The sequence below is a fragment of the Pinus tabuliformis genome, chromosome J (genome assembly GCF_031772625.1).
Source record: "Pinus tabuliformis cultivar Carrire ecotype Pingquan chromosome J, CPIR1, whole genome shotgun sequence".
Lineage (NCBI taxonomy): Eukaryota > Viridiplantae > Streptophyta > Pinopsida > Pinales > Pinaceae > Pinus > Pinus tabuliformis.
This window is the reverse complement of record NC_142295.1, coordinates 1,606,806,578-1,606,822,109: the sequence shown is the minus strand read 5'-3', so window position 1 is coordinate 1,606,822,109 and position 15,532 is coordinate 1,606,806,578. Positions and strand designations below refer to the sequence as shown.

The 15,532-nt window shown below is 40.0% G+C and overlaps 1 pseudogene; it reads right to left on the bottom strand.

Moving 5' to 3' along the window:
• Window positions 1-697: 697 nt before the first annotated feature.
• LOC149233620 (cytoplasmic tRNA 2-thiolation protein 1 pseudogene) overlaps window positions 698-15,532 on the bottom strand; it is a 70,758-nt pseudogene continuing 55,923 nt past the window's right edge.

The window sequence follows — 15,532 nt, the reverse complement described above, 5'->3', positions numbered from 1 at the left end:
GGGGCGCTGTTTTAACTATTATTACAAAAAGTAGGAAAGGGCGTTTCCTAAACATAGAACAACGTTCTGTAAATCTTATGATAATTGGCCAGCTGAGAGATAAATCCGGAGCAAAAATCCCATGAAATCATAATTAAGGATGAAAATAGGCGAATTTGTTTATTTTGAAATCTTTGGAGCGCTGCTTAACTGAGGTTATAGATAAGAAAACGAATTTTATGCATCTGGTAACAGGTGTCTTCTGGTGACTAAAGTGAAGGGCAGGTGTCAATCCCATTTGCTGAAGCTACAGGCAATCGAATCCTGAATGCCAGTTTGCAACTGCTCCCCAAATCTGGAAATGCGTTGGCTATTTTAATAAAACAAACTTTAAACTAACATTCTGTCTTTTACAGCTCATGGCGACAACTGTACTGAGCATGGTTGCATTCAAGGTTTAATTTAAATTTATATGCAAGAACGACCCAACAGGCAGAGCCACTCATCGAACTCCAACACATCCAACGCATCGACAATAACTCACAATTCGCCTTCTACGAGCCACATCTCCCACAAAATCTTCAAAGGATCAACCGCTGGCAGAAATCATGGAATGGAATCCCGTCTGTCTTAGGCTCCCCATGATCTGAAACTCATCATCTGTTTACATTGAAAGTGACTTTCTTATTATAGAGCTGTGCAGAGGAGGGGCGCTACTCTATCTGTAGCAGGCATATCCATTTTTTAAAGCATGGCGTCCCCCAGTTCGATTAATTCCACGTTTTGGAAGGCCTCGTTTCAAACCATCTATTAAAACACATGCTTTGCACCATTTCTGGCTGGAAATATAACCACAGCGCTCACATACACCTTGTTCTGGCATTTTTGCTGAAGAAGAAACGCGAAAATTCTCACCTGATCTAATTATGTCACGGATTGCTCTTGGTCTGATTTGTTCTAAACATTTAATAAAATCACAAGCAAAGCCTCGATATGCATTTGGTGAATAAATGCATTCGGTAGAGAAGTAATCAAGCTTCTTGAAATATGCATTCATGACGATCTCCTTTTCATATGTATATTTAAAAGGCTTTGCATCTTGGAATAAATCTATTTTCCCCTGTTGTTATCAATGTGCATCTACTTAGCCTGGCCATATCTCCACGAAGAATATTTAATAGTACAGTCTCTGCTATATCATCTGCATTGTGACCAGTTTCAATTTTATCTGCTCTTACCATTGCAGCCCCTCTATCTAAAGCCTGGCGACGAAAAACTCCACAAAATGTACATAATTCCAGATTATCACCCCAAGACTGAACACATCACACTTGTCTGTAAACTGTTCATTGCGCAAAAGTTCTGGTGCCATCCGCTCAGGAGTTCCAGCAGCGGTTGAATCCTTTATAGGGAGCTCTGTCATTAGCCGGGAAAGACCAAAGTCGCAGAATTTAACTGTCCAATGTTTGTCAACAAGACAATTTGCGCTTTTCTGATCTCGATGCACTATATTCATCCGCTGTATGCACATCATCCCCCTGTATGTCAACCAAACTTGGAGATGCCCATTCATTTCTTGATTGGCGTCCAGAGAATAGCTTGTGATGGGTAAAAGGCCCCTAACAATGCATTCGGTAAAGAAGGAGACAACATACGAAGGACACTACCATAATGTTCCAAAATTTCCCGAGCAATAGTTATTCCAGCTACAAAGTTCCATGCAATATTGTCTTGAGCTCTAGCTTCCAAAGAGAGTTCTGACCCGAATGTAGCCAGAGAATGTGTTTGAGTCATTAAACTCATGTCAGGTCCATTGTCATCAATCACCACAAGCACTCCGCCTCCTGGAGCTTCTGTAGCTTGTACTCGCAGCAATGCACTGTCCAATAAATTACTTAATGCTTACCGTAATGCAGTTTCTTCAATTGCAGCTTGCAAATAGAAATTTAACACCAAATCTAGATTTTTAAATGGGATGGCAAGACTGGTGAGGAGCTAAGGAGGGCAAATAATACTTTGAATCCTCCTTAAATAGAAGAAAACATTGAAAGTGAATAAACTTATAGGAGGAGCATATAATACTATGAATTCCTACCTAAACACTTCATTTGTTCAGCTGGAAATGGTCATGAAATGAATTGAAACATAACGGTTTACATATGTAACAGAGGAAAAACTAATGTTAAATTGACATACCACATGAATCTCAGCAAACAGAGCTGTGAAATTCCATTAAATTCTCTGCCAAAAACTGTACAATGAAAAGCTCTGTTCCAGCACTCAGCACTCAGAAAACTCTCCTCCCCCTCTCTACTCTCCTTCTTATTTCGGGGCTGCTCTAGCTGCTGAATTGCCTCCACCCGTGCGGGATCAATTCGTATACCGTCTTTGGAAATGATATGTCCCAGCAATTTACCTTCACTCATGGCAAAAAGACTCTTTTTTGGATTTAAAGAAATACCATATTTTCTACATTTTTGGAAAACTTTCGTCAAATGAAAAAGATGCTCCTCATCGGATTTGGAAAATACTGTTAAGTCATCAAGATATACAACTAAGAATATGTCCTTTTCATTGGCAAAAGCCATATCCATAGCTCGTTGAAATGTAGCACCTGCATTCTTCAAACCAAAAGGCATTTTAGCATAGTGAAATGTTCCCCAAGGTGTAGTGAAGGCTGTCTTATCACGGTCATCCTCATGGACTAAGATCTGATTGTAGCCGGAGTATCCATCTAACAATGACATTTTTGAGGCACCCACTACCCTCTGCAATATGTGATCCATTTTAGGCAGCGGATAGTTGTCCTTTAGCGACACTTTGTTTAAATTTCTGAAGTCTATGCACAAGCGAATCTCACCGGTCTTCTTTCTCACAGGCACTAGGTTGGAGATCCAATCTGAAAAGCGAATGGGAACTATGATTCCAGACTTGTAGAGCCTATTGACCTCTTTCTCAATCAAAGGCAGCAGCTTGGGATTGATCCTCCGCAACTTTTGCCGAAAAGGCTTTATAGGAATAGTGTGCTGGATGATGCTTGAGATTTCACCCTAGGCTGAGGAAGGTAAACCTTCCTCAGTTAGCGCTTGAACAGAGCTTTTCAGATCGATACGCCCAAAGTGATAAAAATAACATGTTATGCCAATTTGACCTATGAATCCCAATGATTCGTCAGATCATAATGACTAGAACTTTTTTGATGGCTTCAACCAGACCAGTAGCCTGTGGGTAATATGGAGTAGAACTATCGTGACGCAGGCCAAGTTGATCTGTTAGTTCAGTCATCATGATGTTTCGAAAATGATGCCCATGATCAGTGATAATCGCTTGTGGAACACCGAATCTAGTAATTATATGATTGAAAACGAAAATTGCAGCAGTTTTTCCGTCTGCTGAAGATATAGGCATCGCCTCGACCCACTTGGTAAAATAATCTACCCCAAGGATGATATACGCATGGCCCCTGACCGAGTGAACGTTACATGTAATAAAGTTGATACCCCACTTTGAAAAAGGACCGACGACAACTATAGGGTGGAGAGGAGTAGGTGGAGCACACATCTTTCGATCAAAAATTTGACAATTGTGGCATTTTCGGACTGTGTAAATACAATCTTTAAACAAAGACGACCAGAAATAGCCAGCGCGCAATATCTTTTGGGTTGTGGCATACCCAGACATATGACCGCCACATGCTCCAGAGTGACAGTCATTTAAAACCTTTTCAGCTTCTTCATGTGTTAAACAACGTCGGAAAATAGAGTCCGCCCCACGATGATAGAGTGTATCTCCAATGATCTTGTATTGTTGGGATTGGAAACGTATTTTCCGTCGCTGAGATCGTGAAATCTCAGGCCAAAAAGATTGGGTTTGGAGATAAACAATGATATCTCCATACCATGGATCAAGAGTGCTGATAAGAAACAAGGATTCGTCCGCAATGGGCTCTTCCGCCACAGTTTCAGTATCAGCACGCGGGAAATCACACATCAACTCCAGAATAAAAACTTTCACAAAAATTAAAGATTTCTTTGACTTAGATTTTTCAAATTCCAAGTCAAATTCTTGCAGGATAACAATCCATTTGGAATACTTGCCCCCTAGCAATTGTTCGGTCAAAATATAGATCATAGGGTTACAGTCAGAAATTACAATAGTTTTGCGTAGTAAGATGTAATGACGAAATCTTTGGGCAACTTGAACAGCTGCCAAGGCCAATTCCTCCACATGTGAATATTTTAACTCAGTCAGATTCAAAGTTTGACTAAGGTATTAAATCACATGTTCACTACCGAATTCATCTTCCTGAACTAACACCATCACGATGGTGGAATGAGAGGCGGCGAGATACAAGAAGTAATCCTGGTTGTAGTTGGGAGGATGCAATAACGGTGCATGGGTCAACGCGTGTTTAAGTGCATCAAAAGATTTTTTAGCTATATCATCCCAAAAGAATGGAGTATTCTATTTCAACAACCTGGTAATTTAACCCTTTGTTATCTCGGCATAGTTAGGAATAAATTGACGTAAAAAGTTTGCTTTCCCTTGCAAACTTTGGAGTTGGCAAAGAGTCGAAGGAGGAGGCAATTTGACAATAGCTTCAACCTTCGAGGGATCGACACGAATGCCGGCTTTCGAAACAACAAATCCTAGTAAATGACCCGTTTCTATATAGAAAACACATTTATGTGGATTCAACCTAATTCGATAATGCCTACATCTCATAAAGATTGCTCGTAAATGAGTGAGATGATTGGCTCTATGTAATGAATGGGCAAGTAAATCATCGAGATAAGGTTGCACAATGTGTTTTATGTCATGAAACGCGTAAGACATAGCTCTTTGAAAAGGTGCTCCACGTTCTTCAACCCAAAAGGTAATTTGCAATAAGCAAATGTCCCCCATGGACAAATGAAAGCCGTTTTTGGTTGATCGGCAGGTAGAATGTTAATTTGATTGTAACTCGAAAAACCATCCATAAAGGAGAAAATTTTGCTACCGACACAATCATCAATGATTTGATCGATATAGGGAGTTGGGTAATTGTCTTTGGGACAAGTTCGATTAATATCCCTATAATAGATACATATTCTTACCATTCCTTGCTTTTTGTTAACAGGAACAATATTTGATACCCAATCCGTTAAGGGAATTGGATAAATGAAAGCTGCTTTAAGTAATTTCTCAACTTCTGCTTTAATAGTAGCATCTTTTCGCAGGTGGATCTGATGCAAACGTTGCCGGACAGGTTTAGAGTCCGGGTAAGTTTTGATTTCATGAACAACAATTGCTGGATCAATTCCTGGAATTTCTTCATATGACCAAGCAAACATGTCGCGGAATTCTTGAAATAGGGCCTTATAAGTTTGGAGTTCATTTTACGTATAGGAGGCACCTATATGAATGTTTTCAACAATTCTAGGTTTAACTGAAATGTCAATAGGAACCATTTGAGAAATATTTCCCAAATTTAACTCAGAATTAGGATTTTGCAATGGATTTTGTGGTTCTTTGACATAATCAGTAGTAAAAATAGATGAAAATTCATTTTCAAAACGATCAATCTCAGGTAAGAACGAAGATCTATGATGAAGATCTTCCCATGGTAAGTCATCAATAGACAAAATTTCACGAATCTGTTCATCAGTATGAACAAGCTCGGAAAAAGTTGTTGATTCTGAGTTTGATGTTGAAAGTGATTCTCCATGGATCACATTCATTAGATCAAATTCGGTTGAAGAAGGGTCGGAAAACGACTGTACAGCCTGATATGCAATTTCATATGGACTCAAGGGCATCGCATCACCAAATGAATCCATCTAAGATTCGGAAGGTACGATCCAAGGATCATCATAAACGATAGTGTCTGATGAAATCATATGAATGGTTGCAGTAGAAGGCGATACGTTAGGAGGAGGAAAGGAAAAAGTTCCTAGTAAACCAGAATCTTTAACTAATCCTACTCCAACATCCTTGTAAGGGATAGTTGTTTTTCCGACATGCTGGATACTTTCAGAAGAGGCTGGGTCAGATGAAAAGTATGTTAGCTGGTCTATAGTTACGATCTTTCCATTACGAGGAAATTTTATAAGCCGAAAGACCCATGAAACAACAGCAGTCATAGCATAGGACCAACTACGACCCAAGAGAAGGTTGTAATCTAGAGGGGCATCAACCACTTCCACATCTAGATTAACAGTTTTGCCTTCAACCCCTATAGGTAAATCCTGTAGAATGCCAAAAGGATGGAACCCACGGCCATCAAAAGCCTTTAGAATCATCGGGGATTGATTAAGTGTAGGAGAACCAAGCGATCTCCAACACTGGATCGACATAATACACGTTGAAGCTCCCTCATCAATTACAGTCCTAAAGCAAGGTCTGTTTTTTACTAACACTGGAATCTGGAAAGCCATTTGATGAGGTAAGCGAGGTGTACTATTTTCTAAATCGAAGATTATAAGGTTCGAGTCCTGAATATCAACAGCTCCTATAGCCGACAATAGCAATTTACGTTGTGCTGGACATGATTGCAGCACCTCCAAAGCCGACATTACTAAAGGGGAAATAGCTAAATCTTCAATAATGTTATAGCTCTGAGCAGCTCTCGCATGCAGATTGAAAGTTGACTTTCGAAGTATAACTTTAGCAGGCGGTTTGATTACTAAGTCTGGGTTAGGTTTCTCGATCCGTAGTGGATCAGAACTAGGAGTTAAAGTTGATGGGTTCGAATTAGAAGATTCTGCTTCCTTACCATCAATAGGACTTTTACTTCCGTAATCTTGCGATCGTGTCGCAATCCTAACATGGGACATCATCATTATGGGTTCTTCCGAGGCATTTGAGGAAGAACCTATCATCTTACTATCTTGACTAGGAAAAGGATCCTTCAAGACAGCAGGCGTTTGAGAACCTTTGACGATTTTCGGAAACCTCAGCGCGATGAGGGCAGTCTCTTGTAAAATTCTCTTTGTCACAAATGAGACAAGGATAACGAGGTTTATGTTTCTCATCAGAAGATTCCATTTTATCTGATTTCTCTTTCGAATTTTGTTTATTTTTTTTCTTCCCCTTCTTTTTACTGCCGGATTTTGATTTGGCCGTAGATGATTCTACGACATGAATATTGGCAGGAATTTCAGCGAAAGAGTCTCCTGTCGGGGAATCTGGTAAAGTTGTGATAGGAGAAGAATTCTTTGAAGATTTCTTTGAAGATTTCTTCTTACTTTTGGTGTTAACTGAACCAATCATACCGTCAGCGGCATGAGACCTTGAAGGAGCTGCAGTTATTTGATTTTGTTTAGGAAGGTCGGGGATTTTTTCGTGTAAAGTACCTGACTGCGTATAAACGAGGTCAAGGTACTGAGCTTGAGCAATTACTTGCTCTTCAGTAAAAACTCTTGCCTTAGCTACATCCTCAGTGATTTTAGGTAATAATGATTTAACAAACCATTCTGCTAAAATTTGATCTGGAACAAAAACTTTCACGAAACGCCGTCAACGTCTCCATTCATGAATGTGATCTGAAATATAAGTGGATGTTGATTATTTTAATGAAGTTAACAATTCCGTGCCATTGTCATATTTGACAGGCAACTAAAAATGAGTTAAGGATGAAGTAGCTAATTGACTAAAGTTATAAAAAGAGGCTCGCGGTAACTCAATGTACCACTTGGCCACAAGACCAATCAGAGTGCGTTGAAAAAGACATAAACAGATTGAACCATCTATAATGGAGTTAGATGCACACCAGAGGTGATACGTCATCACATGGTTTGATGGATCCTCTCCTGATGTACCTTCAAACTTTGGGATATCATTGGGCAACTTATTCAGCATCGGCGGCCAAAACAGAAGATGATTAATCAAATTGTTCGTAAGGCGCGAAAAATCAGGCAAGTCCAAAGTTGCAATGAACGGTAATTGACGATTAGGGTCTCGAAAACCCTGGGTCATAAGACCAGCCCCAGGAGGAGGATATCCAAGATAACTTGGAATTGGAATTACATTTGGGATATTATATCCTCCTGGAAAACTAGGATTAACCGGATTGTACTGCGGTTGTTGAGGTTGCTGATAAGTGTATCCAGTGTACGATTGATACTGATAGACTAGGCTTTGAATAGCAAGACTGAATTGGTATTGTCCCTGGTATGGTTGATAAGTAAATTGAGGTTGACTTGTGACAACCGTACTTGGGCCAGGTTGTCCTACAGGCATCTGAATCAAAGTCTGAATTGTAGGTCCAGACTGGGGTAAGGATGCTTGAGGAGTTGATGTAGGAACAATAGAAACCGGAGCTACCGATACTCTAGAGGTAGGTGGGGTAGATTGAACAGAAGCTGCAGTAGTTGCAACAGTCGTTTGAGGCGAAGTTCGAGGCGAACTAGGCCTAGACTGATGAGCTACACCAGGTGTAGAAGTTTGAATAGTAGGCTGGATGGGTTGCTGGGTTGAACCAGAAACTAAAGGTTGTCCAGATTGAGATGACAACTGCACATTAGGTTGCAAGATCTGTTGAGATTGAGATGGATCCCACACCATGTTCATTCCGGGGTATGGACCCATAGAAGGTTGAGCATATTGAGGACCATAACTAGGTTGAGGGTAGGGTTGATAATTCAAAGGTACATTTCAAGCTCCTTGGACAAATGATTGACCTGAAGGTGGTTGGAAACCTTGGGTTGGGTACTAAGATTGAGGTTGATAACCTTGAGGCATGTACTGAAACTGGGGTTGACCTTGAGGTACATATTGATAATAGGGTTGACCTTGAGGTACGTACTGAGTCTTGGGTTGACCTTGAGGAATGTACTGTCCCGAAGGTATGTATTGTCCTTGAGGTTTCCCCCCAAGCGGTAACTGGGTACTTTGAGGTTGCCCCCCAGGTGATAATTGAGTACCTTGAGGTTGCCCCCCAGGCAGTAACTGACTACCTTGAGGTTGCGGATTTGGAATGGTACCTGACATCATAAGAATATCTTCTACACTCAACGGTTTAGTTCCATTATTACCAGTTGATAATCCATGTTCAATGGGTTGAGGAGATGCTCCTGAAAAAGTACTAGTAAGTGATTGATACCCAGAAGGAACAGAAGGACCGCCATATAAAAAAATTTCCAGAGATTGAGAAAACATGGATGACTGTCTCGAGATATTCAAAGGAGGATAATAACCTCTAGGTGTTGGATGAAAAGGAATGCGAGGTGGTGAAAAACGGAGACCTGGATTTTCTAAAAAGTTGGTCAATGAAAGATACCAAGCGTCCCTCCTAGGTGGACTATAAAAAATCGATTCACGCTCCCTAAGTTCTATAGTTGGTTGATTTTCAGGGATAGATATACCTTCTTCCGGAGTAATGAGTTCTTCAATAGAAATAAGTCTAGAAGGAAGATTTTGGGTAATGATCCTTCCTACCCTGGGTGAATGAGGACCACTGGAAGTTGGAGAAGAAAATCCTGACAATGGAGTAGCAGCAGGTTCAATTTCAGGCTCAGAAATTTCAGGTTCTTTAGCTAATTCACTAGTAGAAGAAAAACTATGAGTAACTTCGGAAAATGAAATTGGTTCAGAAATATACTCTGTTGCTTGAACTTGATAATCAGGATGAACAACTAAAGAAGATTCTCTTTCTTCTTTTGACCCAACTCTACTGTCACTAGGAGTTAAAAGAGCTCATTGCCCTTTGAGCTGGCATGGTGAATACTCGGGAGGTTGCCCCCGAAGTCTACGGGATTGTCTCAGTAATTCAGCCACGATTAAATATTTTAATTACTTCACACACAAACAAAGAAAAATATCAATAAAACCACCTAAAGTCTCTAAAGAACCAAACAATTTGAATCACATGCCCAAAAATCTAGGAGTTCAAACCACAGACAAACAGTAACTTTCCGTACAGAAAACACTAGTTGGTGATGAAATCCAACGTCGCAGAATTCAATACAGAAATGGCGGTTGGAACAGTTACCCCGACAACCTGCTTAATGAAACAGACTGGCACAAGTTTCTTCACTAAACCGTCTCGAGTGAAGAGAACCCCCCAGAGATTCCAAGTGAGTCTAGTCGACGTCTGCTCCAGGTACAGTGGGATCTTCCCTCCACCGTCACCTTAGGAAAGAATCCTATAAATTATGGTCACTATGGTTACCAACAGAAACAAATATACCTAGGGGAACAGCCTGTGATTCGATACGCACGCAAGGGCAGAGTAGCAAAGCTCAATCCCCTTGAAGGCTCCTTGACATAATCCAAGGTTTACTAACAAGTGACCCCAGGCTCCTCGACAATGGTTAATTCGAGGTTTACCATTTTTAATACGTGTATATCTTCTATCGTTCCCAATGAGGAAGGATTGATTACCCCACTGGTTCGGATATGATCTCGTGCTTGACTCCTTTAAGAGGAGCTTCCCAGAGCATAGATGTAACAATTGGAATTTATCTCCTACCGCAAGATATAGCTACTTGTTTGTTTTTACTATCTTGGAGAGTTAATTACTCCCTACTCCAAGATACTAGCCTAAGCTATGTTGGTGATAAATAGCCCTAGAAATAAAAAGATTGTTAGATAAATTTTACTTTAAGCATTATTTTTATTGGTTGTTCCTTAGGTCAAAAGGTATGGAGATGAAACTTTATGTTGTGAAGACTCGACTCCAAAACACTAAAAATGCACCTAAGATGATAAACAATCCTTTTTCTTTAATGAATTTCTAGCTAAAGAAAGCGTTGAGAATGCAAATGCTTGAAAAACAAATCTTTCCTTAACATATAAATGAAAAGAAAAACTTTTTTGTCTTTTCCAACAAACTCAAAACGAGACTACTAATTATGCTCATGAAAAATATCGCTTTCTTTTCAACACCCAAAAACTACGAAAAACAAATTCTTTTCAAAACAGATTTTAAAATTTCTAGAAAACACTCAAAACTATAAAAAATCTAATCTTGAGATCTACAACTTCTAAAAACCTAACTGAAGTAAAAGCTTACAAAATTTCTTTTCGAGGACGTTTTACTTAGTTATTGAGCAAACTAAGGACTAATTCGTTCAGAATAACAAATTAATCAAAAAACACCCATCTTATGTTTTCTTTTAAAAAATGAAATTCAAAACTTTCAAAACAAGTTCTTTCAAAGCTTTGCAAAGAGAAAATGAGATCTATTTCTCACCAAAGGCAAATTTCACAAATCGGCCAGACTCGTTAAGAAGACCAGTAAAAACCAGGGTAATCTGAGGTTTCTTAGGATTCTAAACTCTGAGTTATTAGAAAGACCAAACAAAAGTCAAGCCAGGCACACAAAACTTCTAGAAAATCACCTAAAACCAAAATGCTAATGGAACTCACCTACAAGAATTTTCTGACAAGACACATGCAGATCTGCGCAGAGGCTAAAAAACATAAACAAATCCTAAGCTTAACTGGATGAATAGATTTTAGGTTCTTAAAAAAATTGACAGGGTCCGCAGGCATCTGGTATAACCAGGTGCAGTGCCGCTCTGTGTAGTAAAGCAACAGTGCGGGGATGTCCGCACTGTGTTACAAACAGAACGTGCAGTACTCTTTCAAAAGCGTGAAAAACAAAAACAAATCAGAGTCTAAAATAACTACCCAATCCCACACACATCAAGCAAAAACCAGAAATAGAAAAAAAAAGTTTCTCAAGTCAAAGTAAAAGCAAAGGCAAAAAACCAAAATTCAAGTCCCCAGTGGAGTCGCCATTTTGTCGGCCAGATAAATCATTCTTGCAGACAAGACCGATGTCCCTAGTATCAACTGATATCTAGCGACAAGCAGAACAAGAAAATCTACCTTTCTTTAAATATTGCGATTTATAAATAAAAACCAAGAGGTGTTTTAGACCCTACCTTAAGTCCAACACTAGTTTGTGGTAGCCATGCTTCGCCTGTCCGAATGAGATTCCTTTTAAGAACTTACAAACACAAACAAGCACACATCAAATAACACCTGCATAGCCAATATAATAAATCATATTCAACATGGTGATCAAGGAATCCATGAAATAACCATAAGAGACAGCTTATTGAGAAAAATAAACTTGATTGTATTAACTTTAAACAAAGAAGAACTTTACAACCTTGGTGCTTTGATGTTGTACAAGCTCCTCCCAGGGTCCAAGCAAGAATCTCCTCTACTTTGACAAGCTTCACACTCTTCCCAATAAGATAAAAAGGTATGTAATCTCTCCTCTCAAACTCAATTAGGAAGTCTAAATTCCAATAGCATTTACCCTCAAAAATATTCAACTTTCAACCTCCTTAGTAACCAGCCCAATGCCTCATTTTATAGTGCAGAGGAAGGAAGTTACCAGGTCCACCTATGAAGGGATAAAGTCCTCCTTCAAAGGGATAAGCTCCTCACATCAAGGGGTTAGCTCGTTTAGTTATGGGATGCATGAACCACCAAGAAGCGAACCTGCCACCTCAAGATTCCCTCTAGAAGCTTCTAGAAATAACCCAAAGTGAGTTTTTAAGAATGTACTTGCGCCTTTTTGACTTTTACAGGGGTCCGAACCCATTACACAGAAACAAAGCGGGCATGTCCGCAGGGGACATGACCAGGAGGTGCGAGACTGCAGGTAATGCTAAGAGAAAGTGTGGAACCAGAGTTTTAGAGATTTTCAAGGACTTTCTCTCATTTTTCAAGGCTTGACATGAAGAGCTGAGGTTTAAGACTTGCATAGGAGGAAAGTATGAATGGTGATAGACTCACACTGATTGCAGAATGTCATGGTGACAATATTTTTTGCAACACCAGGACTATTACAGAACCCCCCCCCTTGGGGACATCGTCCTCGATGTTCAATGACACCTATAACCAACAAGACTACTGAAAACAAAACATACTGCCCATGGAGCTTTATAACACAACTCATTGTAGTATTTAAAATGAATGACCTTCTCAAAAGAAAAAAATCATGACAACATGACCAGATAACAACCATACTGCATATTGGAGCTTTATAACACAACTCATTACTGTATTTGGAATAACCACATATACACATATGCACATTTGATAAACCAACAATAAAGGATATAATTTCTGCATCTACAACAAGGGAATCTAGAGGCTCACATCTCCACCCTCAAAGTAATACCAGGATTCACCTCCTTTCCAGGAAGTCCAGAATCCACTGTCATAGTCAAATTTGCATCCAATGTCCAGTGCTACAATCCTTGGCCACTTGTCCTCGTAGCGAACAATTACTAGCTCATTATTCCAGGGCACATCCCCAATGTGCATCTGATTCCATATGGAAATTCTAATGACCAAAATAAACATATCCTCGGCCTTCCCTTCTCTGCTACACAGTCCCTCAGGAAATCTGGTCAATCCCTTCCATGTAGTCACTCTCCTTCCAAGTTCCACTGGCACCCCCATCCCGAGAAGTGCATCCCTTGGCAAGGCTTCCTCACATCGAAAGATACAAAAACCGAGGCTGTCAGGCGGAAAGAGTCGATTGTGCGGACACAACCAACCTCCCTAGGAGCCTAAGACTCTCTAGTGACAAACAAGACAAACAAGAACAATCCTTCTCTAAACATGCATTTACTATATGGGAAATCAAGTGTTTAGATCCTACCTGTAATCCAACGCTGTTGTAGCAGTCCAGCTCCGCTGATCCGGATGAGCTCCTCCTTCACTTTGAAACCTGCATACACTAACAATCAAATGATTAAATAGCACTTGATAATCTCATAGAATAAAACATATTTAACACATAGACCAAGGAGTACATGAAACAACTCATAAATAACAAGTTATTGAGAAGAATGGACTCATTTGCATTAATAGGTAACAAAAGGAACAAATACAACCTGAGCCTTGGTGTTGTGCAAGTCCCTCCCAGGGTCCATCAAGAGTTCTCCTTTACTTTGACAAAGCTCACTCACTTCCAAATAGAACAAGCAAAGATGGCAATCTCTCCTCACAAGCTTCTAAATGGGAGTCTTAATTCCTGCAACATTTACCCTTAGAAATGTATAGCTTCCAACCTCCCCTCCTTCTGGCCCAATGCCTGTATTTATAGTGCTCAAGAGGAAGTTAATCAGGTCCACCATCAATGGGATAATCCCCTCTTTGGATGGGATAGCTCCCTTATTGATGGGATAAGTTCCTCTTTGGTAGGAGTGCATGAACCATCTGGAGGCGCTCAATACACGTCGAACAACCTTCTAGAATGCTCTAGAAATGACCACAAGTAACTTTCTAAAGATGAAACTTGCGCATTTTAACCTTTACAGGGGGACGCACCTGCCCCTTTACATACAGAGCGTCCAAAGACGCAGCTTTTGTGAACATTGGGTGCGTCCCCGCAGGTAAGGTTGAGAGAACCTGCGTACCCAGAGATAAATACATTTATAAAGACTTTCTCTCTTTTTTGAAGTTTGACATGGAGAGCAGAGGCATAAGACTTGCCTAAGAGGATAGCATGACTGTTGATAGAGCCATACTAACTGTAAATAGTCATGGTGACATTTTTTAGTGTAACAGATTGCCCCCTAAAGTGCGAAGCCTGTAATAGATTAGGGTTTTGTATTATCTAGGAAGGGTGAAGCGCTTTATCATTTCAAGGATTATCTCGTGGAGAGCCTGGTCAGAACCTGCAATTTTCAACACAAAATACATGTATAAGATTATATCATCACTGAGGTAGGCATTCCCATACTCAGATCAAAACTTTAACTAACAGACTAACTACTCTGATACAGGAATGATCTTGCAGTACATCATAATCATAGACTTTTGTAGACACAGTATGGGCGCAGCCATCTGTTTATGATTAGTCTACTTAGATAATGAATACAAAACTCCTCGCAGCCTGGATGGTGGAAACTAGATCCAGGGTCTTCATTTCTACTTCCCGAAATGGTACGATTCTAGCCATGCGAATAAATGAGTTGATGTCGAACATGGTAGAAACCACTTGATTACCAGTCAATGATGCAAACTGTTAACAAGCGTGAGAGAGACCACCAGTAATGTCAATGGTTCTCAAAGTACCCAGTACAATCCATGAGATGTGAATGAATGAGTTGATGTCGAACATTTCACGGAATCCTTCGATCGAAAGTCAATGATGTAAACTGACGTCAAAGGCGAGAAACCTGCCATTGATGCATGCAGACTTCAAGGCACTGACGATTTCTAAGTCATCTCTCTAGATAATGTGCTGATGTCGATAGAAAGCGACCCGTTGCAGGCAAGCCCACAACACGAAATCATTGTTCAAGTTGAAGAAATGTTGCTGTAAGGACTGACTCAGGGATGGTCAAATGGATGACAAGTATTTTGCAGATGAAAGTTTTTCTTGCAGACCTCTTGAACACATAACGACACAACAGATGGCTTGGTGATAAACGACTCAAAGTTAATCCCCGGAACCCGGTTGAAGACTTTCAAAGTGGTTTGATCAACTGTGAGGTAAAGGATTTCCCAACCCAGGTGAATGAAAAGTGTCGTGTCCAAGAGTGGTAATAAAGTTTCTTCTGAGACAAAAGATAACAAATAGGCTCATTCTTCTCTC